The 19,041-nt window shown below is 44.2% G+C and overlaps 1 non-coding gene across 1 annotated transcript; it reads right to left on the reverse strand.

Annotated features, from left to right (window-relative positions):
• Positions 1-17,727: 17,727 nt before the first annotated feature.
• On the reverse strand, positions 17,728-17,834 carry LOC122441091. Its single transcript, XR_006269234.1, has one exon. It is a non-coding gene; the product is annotated as a U6 spliceosomal RNA (small nuclear RNA).
• Between the last annotated feature and the right edge of the window lie 1,207 nt (positions 17,835-19,041).

Genomic DNA, 19,041 nt, shown 5'->3' on the forward strand with positions numbered 1-19,041 from the left:
CTCCTGAGTTGGAGCTCCTTCTGGGCTTCATTCTCTTTCTTCCTAGGCACAAGTTGCCTACGTTTGCTAAAATCTAAACTCTGACCCCTGGTGTGACCTTGGGTTGTCTTTCTCCTCCGGGCTCTAGAGAAACCACAGACAGAATTTCAATCAAGTGTCCACCTCAGCCTGTTACATGCATCCAGCAGCTCCAGACCCCTCCTTCCGAACATACCATAAAGACAGTACCTTGACCCACATGTTACATGTCAATTGTACCTCAGCAAAGCTGGGGGGAATTATGTGAAGTTTTAGATTGAAATAGTGACAGGTGCAGTGGTTGTAGATTTCTGGCTGTTTGAATCCTTCCTTCACCCTTGCACCTTGAGAGGAACAAGTTCAACCCCTGTGTCTCTGTGTCAGCTTCATAGGGGGTCAGGTCCGTCTGCCTCAGGACTGCCGAGAGCAACACATGCGTGAACCCGTTACGTGGAGTAATGTCTATCTGCCAAGACAGAGCCCCCGGTAACTGCTACTATTAATACAAATTATGCTGCTCTTTCCTTCCATTTTGTAACATGCACTCTCTGGCTGTGGAAATTAGTTTTATGTCCCTCAGTGAAGCGGGTAGCTTTCTGTCTAAAAATTCCTATTTCTCATGACTTTTATTCTAATTATTTTATTGTATGTTAAACTCAATCTGGTTTATTTATCAAATTTTTTCTAATATATTTCCTGATCCCTCTTTTAAAAAATAAGCAATTTTAATTTTGAGCTAATTGGAATCCAATAGCTTTTTTTTTTAAAACTTTCTAAGCATATCACCCTCAAACCATAAAAGATTTTCTAGATCTTAAAAATGAAAAATACCCAGAGGCTTCACACACTCAGCTGGGTGATGATGTCTTGCGGATGTGTGATGTCTCCTTCACGCCTGTCAAAACCTAGATTTAATCCAGGGTGACCTTTTCCAGCTCTGTTGCTGGTGGTGGTTGGAAGTTAGTGGGAGTCATCAAGTGGTGCTTCCAGAATGTTCTTTGAAGGGGCTGGCTCAGCCTGAAGCTCACCCTTCTGCCCCTGCCCCTGCTCCTTCCTGGGATGTCCACCTAATGTTTGTAAGTGCAGTGGCCATCCAGGAGGTGAACCCCAGGACAGTATCCCGTGTCACAGCAGAAAGGCAGAAGGAGTTGCTGGCTGCAGCAGTCCTGCCCACCCTGCATACCTGATGCTGAACACTTTGTTTTCTGAGAGAAAAGCGAAATATAACAGAAACAGACTGGGACTTTTCTGGCAGTCCAGTGGTTAAGACTCCACACCTCCACTGCAGTGGGGCTTGGGATCCCAGGTCAGAGAACCAAGACCCCGCAAACTGCTCATTGTGCACCCCCAAAACCAAACAGAATCAGACTCACAGACACAGAAAACAAACTACTGGTCACCACAGGGTGGGGGTGGGGGCAGGGGTAGCATCAATGAAGGGGATGAAGAGGTACAAAGTACTATGTATAAAATGAATAAGATGCAAGGATATAATGTACAGCACAGGGAATATAATCAATGTTATCATAACTTTGTACAGTATGCAATTTATAAAAATATCGAATCACTATATTGTACACCTGAAACTAATATAGTTTAAGTCAGCCATACATCACTTAAAGACAATTAAAAGCTCTATGGGATTAAGCCACAGGTTGGCCTCTCACTGGCAGCCTAATCCAGTTTCTAATGGCATCACTGACTCGATGGACATGAGTTTGAGTAAGCTCCTGGAGTTGGTGATGGACAGGGAAGCCTGACGTGCTGCAGTCCCTGGGGTCGCAAAGAGTTGGACTGAACTGAATGGATTCATGAGAGACTCCAACTATTTACTGAAAAGACTGCTTTCCCTAAAGGATGATTCTGAAGAGTCGCAGTTAACTGTGAAGTGACGTACGTTTACACAAGAATGTGTCTGGGACCTAATTCTTCACTCGGGTTCACTCCCTGTTTGTTGTTTATTTATTTTTATTGAAGTATGTTGATCTACATGCTGTGTTAGTGTCTGCTCTACAGCTAAGTGATTCAGTTATATATATATATATATTACCTATTTATATGTAATATATAAATATATATAAATTCTTTATGTGTGTGTGTGTGTGCATGCTAAGTCACTTCAGTCATGTCTGACTCTTTGCAACCCTATGGACTGTAGCTTGCCAGGCTCCTCTGTCCCTGGGATTCTCCAGGCAAGAATATTGGAGTGGGTTACATATATATATATGTAAATTCTTTATTCTTTTTTTAAATCTTTTCCATTATGGCCTATCATAGGATATTAAATATAGTTCTCTGTGCTATATACAATAGGATCAAGCCGTATTTGAAAGTAGAAAAGGAAGAGCTGCATTTTCATGAAAAAATGTTTATGATTCTGCTGTCATCTCTCGTGTGCTGTGAGTCTCACCTAAAGGCTCACGTTTACTCAGCTGTTTCTGCTTCTGTTTCCTGTTCCCTGAAGTTTTTCGGTTCTTTCTAAAGCTCTCTACTCCCCCAAATGTTTATACTCAACCTACTCTGGTCTGCTCCAGGATCTGCTCACTATTTGTAGAGGAAATTACATGCCCACCTCCCCAGACCAGACAGATGGAAACCAGTGTCTTACTTTAGTCCTCCTTCCTTGAGTGCTGTCCACCCGAGTCGCTTCCTACTTGTTCTCCTTGGCGTTGTGCTTAACCTCTGAATAGTCTCATCCTGTGGGTTTGGGGCTTTTTTTGGTGCTTTCATTTTTCTGTGAGTCTGTACTGAACTTCTAGAAATTTCTCTCGAAGTTATGGGATGTGTGTTTTCTAATGACGTTAATGGGGTTTTTGGAGAGGAGAGAAGTAGACGCATGTGCCTTCGCTTGGGATCTGGTCTGTATTCTTCTGGCAATGAGTTGAGCTTTTCTTTGTGGTGTAAAATGTAGATTAGCTTTTGCATTGTGATCCTACAGTTAGTTTTCAGAGGTGAAGTTTGATCTGTGTTAGATCAGCCTTATTCTATTCCTCAGATGCTCTGTATTTTTCCTTTTTGGTTTGTGTGATGAAAAATGAGAAAAATCAACTGAGGTCATTTGTTTTAGAATACTGTTGGTATTTCTGATAACTTTTTATTCATGCATGAACATAGGGGTATTTTTTTTAATGTTCTTTTTTCTGAGCAGCATATGAGGAAGAACTTGACCTTTTTTCTTGTCTATCTTTAGTCTTTAGCTTACCAGGCTGTGCTTGTACAAACTAGAATGAAGCAGTCTGTGAGTGATATATTGTTCCTACTGAATGAGAACAGTCAGTACTAAGGAAAAATATCCACTGGGAGAGCATGTTGATTATAGGCTAATAATCAGAGATCTTAATAAGATATTGATGCTTTGAAAATAGGACATATTGACTTGGCTTTATCTCTAAAACTACCCAAGTTTGTGGTCAGTACTAAGTCACTTTACTTTTATAAAAATTTTTAATAAAATGTACATAACAGTAACCATTTTAACCATTTTTCAGTATACAGCTCGGTGGCATGAAGTTGTTCGTTCACAGTATTATGCAACCATCACCATCGTCCATCTCCAGAACTTTTCCTTCATCCCAAACGGAAACTCTACCCGTTAAATAGTAGCTCCTCTTTCCCCCACCTCTGCCCCTGGGAACCTCTGTTCTACCTTCCGTCTCTGAATTTGCCTATTGTAGATTCCACATTTAGTCAATCATGTAATATTTATCCTTTCGGTTCTGGCTTATTTCATTTCACATGTTTTCAAGGTTTGGATTAGGGCTTCAAAGTTGACAAGTATCAGGGGGACTTCCCTGGCGATTCAGTGGCTAAGATTCTGAGCTCCCAATGCAGGGAGCCTGGGTTGAATCCCTGGTCAGGGAACTAGATCACACATGCTGCAATGAAGATCAAAGATTGAATGTGCCATGACCAAGAACTGGCACAGCCAAATAAATATTTTTTTTAAGGTTAATAAGTATCAGAAATGATGACCAAATAATGTTCCATTATATGGATATACCACATTTTATTTATTTTTTCATCTGCTGATGGACATTCGGGTGGCTTGCAGCTTCTGACTATCGTGAGTAAGACTGCTGTGAGGCGTCCCCGGTGACTCATTGGTAAAGAATCCGCCTGCCAATGCAAGAGAGGTGACTCAGGCCCTGGTCTAGGAGGTCCCACATGCCACAGGGCAACTGAGCCCTTGCTGCTGAAGGGCCAGGGAGCCACAACCCCTGAGCCCACGGGCCTCACGCTCTCGAGCCCGTGCTCACAAGAGAAGCCACCGCAGTGAGGAACCTGAGCACCGCAGCTGGAGCAGCCCCCACTCACCGCAACTAGAGAAAGCCCAGGCAGCAGCGAAGACCCAGCACAGCCAAATAAATTAAAACCAAAAAGACTACTGTGAATGTGGGTGGACCAGTGTTTCTGTTTGAGCCTCTGCTTTCAGTTCTTTTGCGTATAAACCTAGGGGTAGCATTGCTGGGTTTTATAGTAATTCTGTGTTAACTTTGATTTAGCCTGACTTCGCATGGTGCTGTAATCTTTGGCAGAGGCCCAGCCAAGCTGCCTTCCTACTGCTGGATAGACTGGACTTGCGACTGTGACTCACTCAGCCGTGTCCCACTCACTCAGGGCTGGCTGCCCTCCAGGGAGCACATGTGGAAAAGATACCTGCAGAGTATTTCAGGAAACTGACCTGCTGCTGGTTTAATGGCCTGCGCAGTCCCAGTCTACAGGCAGTAAGGAGGTCACTTCCTGGCAGGTCAGACGTGTTGGCGAACTTGGGATCTCAAGAAAGATGATACCCCTCTAGTTAAAGGTTATGCCCGTGAAACATGGTAGAGGCTAGTTGTGACAGCCCTTGGTTCCTGAACTCAAAGTGGAGGAACTGATGAGAACCTTAGATAATACTTCTGGCTTTATGGAAATTGTAGAAACTATGGCTGTGGGGGCTTTAGCAAGCCCCGTACTCAGTGCCAGGGTGGAGTTTTGGCAGCTTCCTAAGGAGGCTCTAAGTATTAAAGCACAGCTCTTACCCTGTAGGAAAGGATGCCAAATAGCCCTGCACATCCAGGTTATTATACACATTCAAAACATGGTGAAGGTTCCCACCTCACTGGTGGAATTCTTGGTTCCCTGGTGTGGTGTCAGGATGAACAGGTTGGCTTTTCCAAGGAACAGTGGTGTTGGTGATCAAGTTGTAATAGTCTGAGGTACTTGCATGTGTATTGTGATTTTGTATCACAATATCTTATTGAGCAAATACTACTCAGTCTGAGCCTTTGCCTCGACAAGCACACGGTCGGTCCGAGGACAGACGGAAACCAAGCAACCCTCCATGCCAGATGCCCAGGGGTACCCCATCCTCTTGACCACTTTGAACCTCAGTGACCTACCGAGGTTACCAGGTCCCTGAAACCCCCTTGTATTTGTTGACTTCCTTGCCTCTCGCTATCGTTTCCTTGGTCCATTTCTGTTTATTTGGATTGTTTATCAAAATAACCTAAGTCGCACACAAGCCCTGGTGGCAACCACAGCTTTCTTTTTTTTTTCATTTATTTTTATTAGTTGGAGGCTAATTAGTTTACAATATTGTAGTGGGTTTTGTCATACATTGACATGAATCAGCCATTGAACCACAGCTTTCAAGGAGAGGAATTACGAGCCTAGAAACCCATCTAGTCCAACCTAAACACTGACACCTAATACTTGTTCCCATACCTGCCAAGTGCAGAATATGGCCAAAAGGAAACCCGAGGAAGGCCCTGACCACAGTAAATGTTGGACTCTGTCTTTGTTTGGTTCCTTGCTCTGGGTTGGCTTTGCCACCATCAGCAGAGGACAGGCAACAAATGGGCACAGCTCCCAGAAAAAACAAAATGTCGTAAACTGGATAAACCAACACAGTCTTTTGGAAAACCGCAAGTTCACAGATTAGTAACCAGCCCAACCCAACCAGTCCTGAATGGACCACCCACAGGCTTCACTAAATGGACCATCCAGTCTTGTGCAGATTGTGGTTTTTGATCTTTGGGGCTTTGTAAGCTTTGCCCTTGTGCTTTGTTCAGGAGAAAGTCTTAAAGAGAGGCTGTTCCCTCTGGCATGAAAAACACTAGTTCTATGGTCCCCACCCTCCCAGGGAACAACTTTTTAAACTCTTCTAGTTGTTTCTTCCAACCCAGGAGAATAGCAGTGGGCGGACACAGGCCCACAGAGAGGCAGAGGCTTAAGAAGCACCTGCCCCGGATGAGAGCAGAATGACACAGGACTCGGGGTGGGAGTAGATCTTGGGGGTGGCAGCATCATATCCTGGGGACAGAATATCTGAGAAGAGAAATGTATTAGGTTAAGAAAAGTGCACATGAAATATATTGGGCTTTAGGGTTTATTAAGGTGTATGTATGTGATAAGATGGGCTTGGAAATAGTCTATGATATGCCAGGAGAAACAGAATTAATGGATTCATGAGCACCTAGCTTGGTTCCTGTGCTAGTTTTCTATTGCTGCTCTAACAAATGCCTGCAAATGTAGTGACTTAAACAACACAGGTTTATTTCTTACAGTTCTGTTGGTCAGAAGCTCAAGGTGAACCTCAACCAATTGAAATCGAGGTGTCATCAAGGCCCTGATTCTTTTTGGAGGTTCTAAAAGAGAATGGTGTGCTTGCTTATTCAGGTTGTTGCCGGGATTCACTTCCTTGCAGACATAGGGCTGAGTCCCTGCTTTCTTGCTGGCTGTCAGCTTAGGGTCATCCCCTGCTTCTGCTTCTGGAGGCCAGCCACATTCCTTGGGTCATGACCTGCTTTCTCCATCTTCAAAGTCCTCGACAGTGGACCAGTCCCTCTACACTTTGAATCTCTTCCATCATTGCATCTCTCCATCTTCTGCTGCTGCCTTTGAGAGCCCATGTCATTACATTGGGCCAACATGGAAAATCCAGGATAATCATCCTGTTTTAAAGTCAGCTGATCTGCCACTCTTAATTCCCCTTTTGCGATGTAGCATTAAGATATTCACATGTGTGATGCCAAGGGTTAGGATATGGGCATCCTTGGGGGCCATCGTTCTTTCTACCATGGTCCCTAAGCTGAGAACAGGGTAAAGCAGACAGAATGGACTGCTGAGGATTTCTATTCAACATCTGCTGGGAGGGCAGAAGCCTGAAACTCAGAGCAGCTACCCTAAGCAGAGGGTCCCCCCGGTCTGAGCTGCACAAATATCAGGGCTTTTCCTACTGTCTGGATTTTTCTTCCACCATAGACTAGTCTTGCCTCCTTTAGAACTTCTTCTCAATGGAGTCATCCAGTATAATTTTTTGTGTTTTCACTCAGAATAATGTTCTTGAGATCCGTCTCAGTTATGGTGTGTCTTAGCAGCAACATGTCACAGATTGGGAGATGGTATTCACACATACCTGTCAAAGAACTTGATCTAGGATTTCCCTGGTCGTCCAGTGGTTAAGAATCTGCCTGCCAGTGCAGGGGACGTGAGTGATCCCTGGTTCGGGAAGATTCCACATGCTGCAGGACAACTAGGCCGTGCACCACAACTACTGAAGCTTGCATGCTCTAGGGCCTGAGTGCTGCAACTACTGAGGCCTGAGTGCCTACGACCAGTGCTCTGCAACAAGAGAAGCCACCACAACAAGAAGTCCCTGTTCACCCCCACTAGAGAAAGCCCATGCACAGCAACGAAGACCCAGAGCAGCCAAAAATAATAAATAAATTAAATAAAAAAAGAACTTGATCTAGAGCATATAAAGAACTCGTAACACTCAGTGATAATAGTGTTTTTTCTTAGGTAAATGAATCTATGTGCATTGTTTATTGCTAGCTTTGTATACTTAATGTTAGATTATGGGAGTTGTAGGCTGATTAATGGCTTCCCCAAAGATGTCCACATCCTAATACCTAAAACCTGTGGATATGTTACTTTAGAGGAATTTGGCAGTTGTGATTAAATAAAGGATCTTTGGATGGGAAGGCTGTACTGGTTACTTAGTTGGGCCCAAGGTAATCACAGTGACCTTAGAAGAGGGAGACAAGAAGGTCAGAGTCAGAGGAAAACAGATTTTTGAGGATGTTACATTCTTGGCTTTGAAGATGGAGGAACAGGTTACAAGTCAAAGAACACGGGTGGGTTTGGAAGGTGGAAACGGCATGGAAATAATGATCCTCTAGTCTTTAGGGGGATCCCAGCCCTGCTGTCCCCTTGATGTTAGCCCAATGAGATTTCTGATCTACCTGACTATAAGATAATAAGTTTATGTTAAGTCAATAAAACTTCACACAAAAGGCAGTAATAAGACAATTGATCCAGTATTACAAGTGCAAAAGATTTGAAAATACACTTCACAAAAGAAGACATACATATTGCCAGTAAGCACATGAAAAATACTTAGTATCATTGGCCCTGCCTGCTTCTCTGGACCTTTCTCTCCTAGGAAAAATACTTAATCTTCTGGGTTTCCTTTCACTTTATTTAGGGTGTCCTTCACAAGTTTTACATTTTTAAAAAATAAAAGTTTAATTTTAGAAGAGTTTTACAGGAAAATTACAAAGATAGTACAAAGAATTCCCATGTACTACACCCAGGTTCCCATGTTATTAACATCTTACATTGATATGGCACAGTTGTTACAATTAATGAACCAATACAGATACTTTATTCAGACTTCTTCAGTTTTTACCTGATGCTCTGCTTCTGAGCCAGGACCCCATCCAGGGCAAAACGTCACGTTTAGTCATCATGTCTCCTTAGGCTCCTCTGGGTGGACAATTTCTCAGACTTTCCTTATTCTTGATGACCTTGACAGTTTTGAGGAGTACAGGTTAGGAGTTTCTTTTTAGGGTGTTCTTTAGTTTGAGTTTATCTGGTGTATTTTTCTGTTTTATTTTTAATTGATATGTCTCTCTTAATTAAACTGGAGTTATGTCCACACTATGTGCAGCCTCCGTTTAAGGACTGTGGAGTTATGCCGACTCCTTGAGGGCAGAGAAGCCATATACATTATTTAGAATTCTTTTGCATGGGTGACTTGTCTCTTCTCATTTATTTAGTCAGTCATTTATCTATGTCAGTATAGGCTCGGTGGCATTTTTTTTTTACATTTATTTTTATACACCGTGACAACTTTATTTTGTTGCTCAAATTGTTCCAACCCTGCTTTGAGTTGGTCCTGGGTTCCTCTGACATTTTCCCATCACTATGCGTGTGTGTGTGTGTGTGTGTGTGTGTGTAACAGTTCTTTACTTTCTGGCACTATAAGATGTTTCAGTCTCATCTTATATAATTCCTGCCTGGTCCTAGAATCAGCCATTTCTCCAAGGAGCCCTGGTTCCTTTCATTGGAGAATGGTATTTGAAATCAAGATCTCTAGTTCATCAAGTACTGACGTATTCAAAGTTTTTAATTTTTATGAAGTTCAGTTTATCTGTGTGTGTGTGTGTGTGTGTGTCTCTTTGATGTCTTTGAAGCCTCTAAAGAGGCTTCGCCTGACCCAGGGTCACAAAGGTTTACTTTTACAGTTTAAGAGTTTTATAGTGTTAGCTCATTCATCTAGGCCCACAATCCATTTTGAGTTCATTTTTGTGCATGGTATATGAAAGAGGTCCAGCTTCATTGTTTTCTACATAGGTATCCAGTCGTCCTGGCACCATTTGTTGAAAAGACTTTTTTCCCATTGAATTGTCTTGGCACCCCTGTCAAAAATCAATGGATATTTCTTTTAAAAAAGTTTATTTATTTTTGATCGCACTGGGTCCTCATTGCTATGCATGGGCTTTCTCTAGTTGCAGAGAGCAGGGGCTCTTCTCTAGTTGCAGTGCGTGGGCCTCTCGTTGCAGTGGCTTCTCTTGTTGCAGAGCGCAGGCTCTCGGGCCCGAGGCCTTCAGTAGTTGCGGCTCTCGAGCACAGGCTCAATAGTTGTGGCTCATGGGCTTAGTTGCTCCATGATATGTGGGATCTTCCCGAACCAGGGATTGAATCCATGCCCCTTGCATTGGCCAGTGGTCTCTTAACTGCTGGATGGGAAGTCCCTTAATTGATATTTCTTCAATTATTGAATGTATAATTGGAAAAGACATACCTGGCAACTGGAGGAATGCTGACGTTGGTTCCCTACCCCTTGGAGTGAAAGCTCCAGAAGCTGCTCCTCTGTACCAAAATAGGAACCTGGAAACAAGACTGCCTCCCAAGGGGAGTTGCAGAGCTTAATGCCACACCCCCACTTCACTCAGCTGTTGGCTGCTGGTGACTCAGATTGCAGCAGCTGTCCCAGCCGTCACTGGAGCCTGTCACTGGAGCAGTTCAGCACACCTCCTGACAGTTGGTAGCTGTTGATCTAGCTAATGCCTTTTTCTCTATACCGATTTGTAAGGCTCTCCAAAGACGGTGTTTTTTGTTTTTCCCACCTACTGGGGTCAGCAACTTGCCTTCGGTCTTACCTCAGGGATGTGTCAGCTCTCCTGCTCGGCTATAATATAATCCATAGACCACTCGACCACCTTGCCGTTCCAGAAAACCTGGTGCTGATCCTCTGCGTTGATGTGATGTTGACTGGCCTGATGAACAAGAAAGAGCAGATACTTTTGATGTCTTAATAAGATGCACACAAGTCATATGGTGAGCAGTATGAACCTCATAAAACCTCATAAAATTTCAGAGGTCCACCATTTCCTCATTTGGCTAGTCTGATGGTCTGGAATGTACCTCTTCTCTGATAAAAGACAAATGCACCTTCCACAACCTACCACCAAAAAAGAGAGGCACAGTTCTTGGTGAGTCCTTTCAGAGCAGAGACAACACGCACCATGTCTGTGTCTGATCCTTTTCCCAATGAGAGCTACCTGGAAAGCCACCTGTTTTTATTATTATTATTTATTTATTTGGCTGTATCAGGTCTCAGTTACAACACTCTTTAGTTGCAGAATGCAGAATCTTTTAGCTGAGGCATGTGGGGTCTGTTTCCCTGACCAGGGATCAAACCTGGACCCTTTGTGTTAGGAGCTTGGAGTCTTAGCTACTGGACCACCAGGGAAGTCCCAGCCACCTGGGTTTGAGAGGAGACCAGAACAAGGGCAGTCTGTGCCACAGTAAGAGCTTCCCCAACACTTGGGCCTCATGATCCAGCAGAACCAATGACACTCGCTGTGTCTGTGACAAATAGGAGCGCTGTGCAGAGCTTCTGGAAAGCACCAAGAGAATACAGCATAATCCTCAGGATTTTAGAGCAAATTCATCCCCTCCTTTGCATATAGAACCATTCTCCCTTTGAGAAATATTTTCTGGCTTTGGGTTGGAAAGGCCTAACCATGGGACATCAGGTGAAGATGCAGCCTGAGTTGCCCACAACAAAGTTGGCATTGCTGTCCTTATACTGCCCTTTGGTGCCCGCAGCAGCAGCAGAGCACCAGTGGCAGACTAGAGACCGAGCCTGGGCATGTCCAAAGGTGCATATAGGCTACACCAGCGGCTGGCTTGGACTCCTTTGCTGCCAACTCCTGTGTTTGCCTCTTGCCATCAGTCCAGGCCTGTGACCTCATGGGGAGCCTTCTTGGCCAGCTGACGGAGAGAGAAAGAACTTGAGCCTGGTTTCCAGATGGTCTGCATGAGAAGCTTTTGACATTCAGAAGTGGACAGCTCCAGTGGGCAGCCCTACTGTAGGTCAGAAATCTCACTGGCTAAATTGAGGGGACAGAAGGGCTGGGTTCCTTCTAGACACTCTAGGGGGCATCTATTTCCTTGCCTTGTCCAGCTTCTAGAAGCCATCAGCATTATTTGACTTAGAACCTCTCTCTCCATCTTCCAAGCCAATTGTATAACATCTTTAAATCTGTTTTCCCCTGACTCTGACCCTCCTGAATTGGGGTCAGAGGTGAAGAGAAATCCTCTGGGCAGCACATCTGGCTGTGCACTTTGTCTGGAGTGAGAAATGCCTGGAAGAATGAGTGTACCATGATTTATGGGCAGTGGCTGATTATTTGGCTGGATTGCCAAGGTCTTAAGAGGATCAAAATTGGAAAATTAATAATGAGAACGTCTGGAGAAGAATATGTTTGGACCTCTTGGAAGGGAGCAGACTGTGAAGTTTTTTGTGTTCTGTGTGGATGCCCACCAAAGAGCATCTATGCAGAGGAGGCTCTTCATAACTAGGTGGACAAAATAACACCTGTAGGTGTCCATCAGCCTTTTCCCAGGCACAGCAGGCTCAGTGGACCCATGAGCAAAGTGGCCTTGGTGACGGCAGTGGAGCCTGTGCACGGTTCAGTACCATGGACTTCTCCCGACCACATCTGACCAGGGCCATGCCGCCGCTGAGTGAGCCGTATGACAGCTCCAGAGACCAGCCCTGAGCCCCTCGTGAAGGAAGAGTAGCCACTTTCCTGGTTTCTGGTTGATTATATTCTCTTTTCCATCATGGAGGGGTAAGAAATTCACTCTTACAGAAATAGACACAGACCCTTGAGCTAGATCTGAATATAGATTTGTCTTCCTTGGCATATCTTTGGGCTTCCCTGGTGGCTCAGACGGTAAAGAGTCTGCCTGCAATGCAGGAGACCCGGGTTTGATCCCTGGGTCAGGAAGATCCCCTGGAGAAGGGAATGGCTACCCACCCCAGTATTCTTGCCTGGAGAACTCCATGGACAGAGGAGCCTGGTGGGCTACAGTCCATGGGGTCGCAAAGAGTCGGACACAAGTGAAGTGACTGCCACTTTCACTTCACTTGATCTAGATCTGAGACTAGATTTGGCTTCCTTGCCTCTGATGCTTCTCTTAGCTCCACCATTCTGGACTCACACAGTGATCTACCTGCTGTCATGGTACTCTGCACAGTGTTCCTTCTGACCAAGAAATTAATTCCACTGCAAAGAAGCAGCATTGGGCACATGTTAATGGCATTAACTGGTCTTGTTACTGAGTCCAAGCTCCTACTCCTCCCTGCATATTATTGTTTAGTTACAAATTTGTGTCCGACTCTTTTTGGCAACCCCAGGGACTATAGCCTGCCAGGCTCATCTGTCCATGGGATTTCCCAGGTAAGAATACTGGAGTGGGTTACCATTTCCTTCTCCAGAGGATCTTCCCCACCCAGGTATTGAACCCGCGTCTCCTGCATTGCAATCTCCTGGATTCTTTACCTCGAGCCACAAGGGAAGCCCCAGGTCCCAGCATGACAGGCCAATAAACCAAGAGACAAGGTGTTGATACAAGGAATAACGACTTTGTTCAGGAAGCCAGCAGACCAAGAAGATGATGGACTAGTGTTCCAAAGAACCATTTTACCTGAGTTAGAATTCAGGCTTTTTTTGTACTAAAAGGGGAGGAGGTGTAACTGGCTGTTGCAGACTTCTTGCTTCTTTAATCCTTTGTTCTCGCAGCTCTCTGCATAGATCTGCTCACATATAATCTTCCAACAAGACAGTTGTTACTTTCTGTTCTACAACGTTTATCTCTATTTGAATGGAAAAGTGTTATACTTTTAAAGCCTGTGAGGCAGAGCATTGAGAAGGAGTTGTATGTATATTTCAGGCTGCAAGGAATATTCTTTTACAGATGTTCAGAACCAGCATAACCAGGCACAGGCAACAGAGCGCAGAGGTTACAGCTAAAGGAATAGATCCAATGTGCAGTCAGGTTTATTCTTCTCTGTCATAGTCTTACCACATAGTCTGTCATCCAGAAGTGGCTGACTCAATGGAAATGTGGAATGGCTCTCTGAAGACTCAGCTATGGTACCTTCTTGGAGACGGCACCTCGAAAGAATGGGATTCTGTCTTGCCAAATTCTGAGCACTGCAATGAAGAGGAGGCCCCCTTGCTGCAACTAGAGAAAAGCCTGAGCAGCAACAAAGACCCAGCATAGCCAAAAATAAAATAAGCATAAATAAATAAATAAAATTAAGAAATAGTATTTTTAAAAAGAAACAGTGTATGAGAGGGTAAACCAATGGCTTTTATATGCAGACAAGTAATCCTTTAAGTATTAAGATGCTAGAAAAAAAACAGCTTTAAAAATATAGAAACAGGGAATACCCATTCACAGGTCGTTTGAGGATGAAATTTATCCAAAAAGGAGATGATTTGAGAAACTGGCAAAAAGCTCTTGATGCCTGGAATATGTTATCTGTGGGTCAAACTATAAAACAAAGATAGGAAAAAGGGTGGAGAAAATGTACGTAAACCTTGTATGTGCTAAGAGTGGCTGAACAGTGGGGGATGGGGAGAGCGCGGGGAAAACACTGGGAGCTCACTGACTCTCACAGAGAGAACAGGTCAGCATCCAAGGACGGCACTCAGAGCTGGCAAATAAAATAGCAGAAACCTGAATAAGGACAAAGGCCTGAGGACCTCATAGAAGTAATTAACCGAAAAATAACCACCAACCGGAAATACAAAGCTCCTCAGTTCCAAAAGAAATACAAAAGCAAAAGCAAACAAATCAGACAGAGAATTTGTTGCTGTTTTAGTCACTTCAGTACTGTCCGACTCTTTGCAACTCCATGGACTATACTTTGCCGGGTTCTGCTGTCCATGGGATTCTCCAGGCAAGAATACTGGAGTGGGTTGCCATTTCCTTCTCCAGGCGATCTTCCCGACCCAGGAATCAGACTTGGGTCTCCTGCATTGCAGGCTGATTTTTTACCACTGAGCCACCTGGGAAGCCCTGAAAATAAAACAATACAGAGTGAATATGACATGGTACAAGAGAGATGACACCAAAGTATCAGTTATATCAGTAAACGTAGATGAATTGAACTTACGTAACAGAAGATTATATATAATAGGGAAAATGAAGTTAAGCATTTCAGTTGCAGTCATTTGACCTTGAGTGATCTCAGGGCTTGCAGACAGAATAGATGAGTCACAGGAGTGAGAGCAGAGAGGAAGCTAGGAGTGAATCACACAGTACGTCTCATAGAAAACGACTTTTGTGGGGCATCCCAGGTGGCGCTAGCAGTAAAGACATCCGCCTGCCAATGTACTTAAGAGACCTGGGTTAGATCCCTGGGTCAGGAGGATCCCCTGAAGGAGGACATGGCAACCCATTCCAGGATTCTTGCCTGGAGAATCCCATGGACAGAGGAGCTTGGCGGGCTATGGTCCATGGGTTGCAAAGAGTCAGACAGGACTGAAGCGATTTAGCACACACACAGGCACACACACACACACACACACCTGGCGGGGGTGCGTGGAGAGGGGGTGAGAAAATGCAAAATGATGGGGCCAAAACGTACCTGAGAGGCCCTCAGCCCTGAGGTGTAGTCTCCCCCACAGTAGGTTCACCATCAGGGCAGATGGGACTATGGGTCCTCCGGGGATCTGAGACTTGCAGGAACTGCAAAGAAGAAATGGAACAACTTGTACTAGTGAAGCCGACTGCGTAGACCTGCCAGCAAGGATTTCCTCAGACCCAGGACGCTCCTGAACATGAAGAAAGAACAAGCAGTTAGAAAGAACCCACTGGAGATGTGGGGCCTGAAACGTGTCATTGTTGACATAAGGAACTCAGGAGATGGGTTGAGCAACAAAGATCCAGTCAAAGAAGTGTGGATGGAAAAAAAAAAAAAGAAGTGTGGATGAAAACAATAAGCAATCTATAATAGGAATAGAAACGAGTTTTATTTGAGCCAAACTGAGGGCTATAGCCCAGAAGACAGCCTCTCAGATTACTCTGAGGGACTGCTCCAGAGAAACATGGTTTACAGCACAGTTTTATGTCTGGTCAGAGCAAAGAACATAAAAAAGTCAGGGATACATTCCTTCAGGATTTTGTTTTTTTTTTTTTAAAAATCAGATCAGCACATATACATTGAATCAGTATGACCTTGGCGTGTGAAACATAGTCTTATCATCTAAGGGTACAGCATTGGTGTCCCAGGAAGGGAGAGACACTTCAGTTCAGTCACTCAGTCGTATCCGACTATTTGCTGCCCCACGGATTGCAGCACGCCAGGCTTCCCTGTCCATCACCAACTCCCAGAACTTGCTCAATCTCATGTCCATAGTCTGTGATGCCATTCAACCATCTCATCCTCTGTTATCCCCTTCTCCTCCTCCCTTTAATCTTTCCCAGTATCAGGGTCTTTTCAAATGAGTCAGTTCTTCACATCAGGTGGCCAAAGTATTGGAGTTTCAGCTTCAGCCTCAGTCCTTCCAGTGAATATTCAGGATTGATTTCCTTTAGGGTTGACTGGTTGTATCTCCTTGCAGTCCAAGGGACTCTCAAGAGTCTTCTCCAACACCACAGTTCAAAAGCATCAATTCTTCGGCTCTCAGCTTTCTTTATGGTCCAACTCTCACATCCATACATGACTGGAAAAACCATAGCTTTGACTAGATGGACCTGTGTTGGCAACGTAATGTCTCTGCTTTCTAATATGCTGTTTAGGTTGGTCAAAGCTTTTCTTCCAAGGAGCAAGTGTCTTTTAATTTCATGGCTGCCGTCACCACCTGCAGTGATTTTGGAGCCCAAGAAAAGAAAGTCTGTCACTTTCCATTGTTTCCCCATCTATTTGCCATGAAGTGATGGGACCAGATGCCATGATCTTAGTTTTTTGAATGTTGAGTTTTAAGCCAGTGTTGAGTTTTTCACTCCACTCTTTCACTTTCATCAAGAGTTTCTTTAGTTGCTCTTTCTACCATAAGGGTGGTCATCTGCATATCTGAGCTTATTGATGTTTCTCCTGGCAATCTTGATTCCAGCTTGTGCTTCATCCAGCCCGGCATTTTGCATGATGTACTCTGCATATAAGTTAAATAAGCAGGGTGACAATATACAGCCTTGACATACTCCTTTCCCAATTTGGAATCAGTCCATTGTTCCATGTCCGGTTCTAACTGTTGCTTCTTGACATGCATACAGATTTCTGGGGAGGCAGATAAGGTGATCTGGTATTCATATGCCTTGGGGCAGCTCAGCCTGTGCTCCACAACAACTGAGCCAGCTGTTTAGAGCCCATGTGCCCTAACTACTGAGCCTGCAAGTCCTGGAGCCTGTGCTCCACAACAAGAGAAGCCACTGCGAGAAGTCCACACACCGCAACAAAGTATAGCCCCTGCTCACACAGCAACTAGAGAAAGCCCAGGCACAGCAACAAAGACCCAGTGCAGCCAAAAATAAATAGGTAAAAAATTTAAATATATATAAAAAAAACCAGAAATAGAATTTAGAAATGATAGAATCTATTCCCACAGAGTTGGTTCACTGGATGCATAATGAAATCAAAAGTAACAAGAAATAAGCAAAAAAATACACTCTGCCTTGGTTATTATCTGTAATTGCTAAAATGAAAGCAAAAGAGTATTGCAGATTCTGAGACTGGACCAAGCTTGTATTACAGCTGGTCTGAGCTACAGGCAGTAGTATCAGGGCCACTATTGAAGGGAGAAATGATACTGGAACCACAGTGAAGATATGTATATATTATATATGTTACATTATGGGCTTCCCAGGTGGCGCTAGTAGTAAAGAGCCCACCTGCCAATGCAGGAGACATAAGAAATGTGGGTTCAATCCCTGGGTTGGGAAGATCCCCTGGAGGGATGGCATGGCAGCCCACTCCAGTATTCTTGCCTGGAGAATCCTATGGATAGAGGAGCCTGATTGGCTACAGTCCATAGGGTCACAAAGAGTTGGACACAACTGAAGTGACTTCACACACACACACACACACACACACACAGGCACACACACACATGTTATATAAGTTATATATATATATATTTAAACTTGGAACACTTTACAAATTTGCATGTCATTCTTGCACAGGGGCCATGTTAATCTTCTCTGTATCATTCCAATTTTAGTGTATGTGCTGCTGAAGTGAACACAAGCTCTGATAGTGAAGGGCCCTAAATAAGTCTGCTTTATTTATTCTTTGTGGAGGAATTTTTAAAGCTGGAAGACAAAGATGGCTAGAGGCCTCCAATTATCTGGGGCAATGGCCCTGCAATATAATCAAGATAAGAACTGACCCCTGCTGGAGACTCAAGGCCATATGAACTTGAGTGAGTAAAATGGTCAGAGGATGGAGAAGAGACTTTTTCTGGGACTCCTTGATATGGGAGCCCCGTGCACTGTGATTCCAAAATCACAGTGAAGTCCTAACGGAGCTATAGCTAAATTGGGAGGGTAGAAGGGATAAAGGTGAAAGTTTGGATGAAAATCGAAGGTATGAACAGACTATATGAAGTGGTTGCATCCACTTTGTTTTTGTTTAGTCACTCAATCGTACCCGGCTCTGTGACCCCATGGACTGTAGCCCACCAGGCTCCTCTGTCCATGGGATTTCCCCAGGCAAGAATACTGGAGTGGGTTGCCATTTCCTACTCTGGGGAATCTTCCTGACCCAGGGATTGAACCCACATCAAGACTGTATGAAGTGGTTGCATCTTCTTTACCTGAATGTATTATGAGGATAGATACTGTGTCTGACTGGGGAAGGCTTCCCCTACCAGCATTGTAAAACAGAAGGCATGGAAATCTACCCTTCCTCCAATATTGATTGGAAACAGTAAATGGGAACCTGTGAGGGTGTCTGAGCCCACACAGGTTGTTGCTTTGCAATTCCAAAGCCCAATGTGCAGTGTAGACTGGAGTTTATAGCAAAAGCCTGTGAGTGCCACCTAGTGGCAATTTCTGGGATTTGGGACCAGAACATTCACATTTGAGAGAAAATTATTACTAAAAGACTTGGACACGACTGAGCCTCTAAGCACACACACACAGCTTGCTATTGGGCTTTGAGATTTCCCCTATGACTGAGAGACATAAAATAACCTTGAACCTGAAACACTCATTATGCCTTGGGTGATGATGGAGAAATACTCTAGTGGGGAGGGCAATGCCCAGGAGTGTTCCATCATACAATGGAAGTGTTTCATACAGGAACATGCCACAGAATGCCAGGTGATACTTACTCTTTTCCTCTAGGGCTGACTCGGAACCACCTAAAGAGCTGCTGAATTATCAAAAAATCCACAAACAACAAATGCTGGTGAGGGTAGGGAGAGAAGGGAACCTTCCTACACAGTTGGC

Source organism: Cervus canadensis, chromosome 4, assembly GCF_019320065.1.
Source record: "Cervus canadensis isolate Bull #8, Minnesota chromosome 4, ASM1932006v1, whole genome shotgun sequence".
NCBI classification, from domain to species: domain Eukaryota; kingdom Metazoa; phylum Chordata; class Mammalia; order Artiodactyla; family Cervidae; genus Cervus; species Cervus canadensis.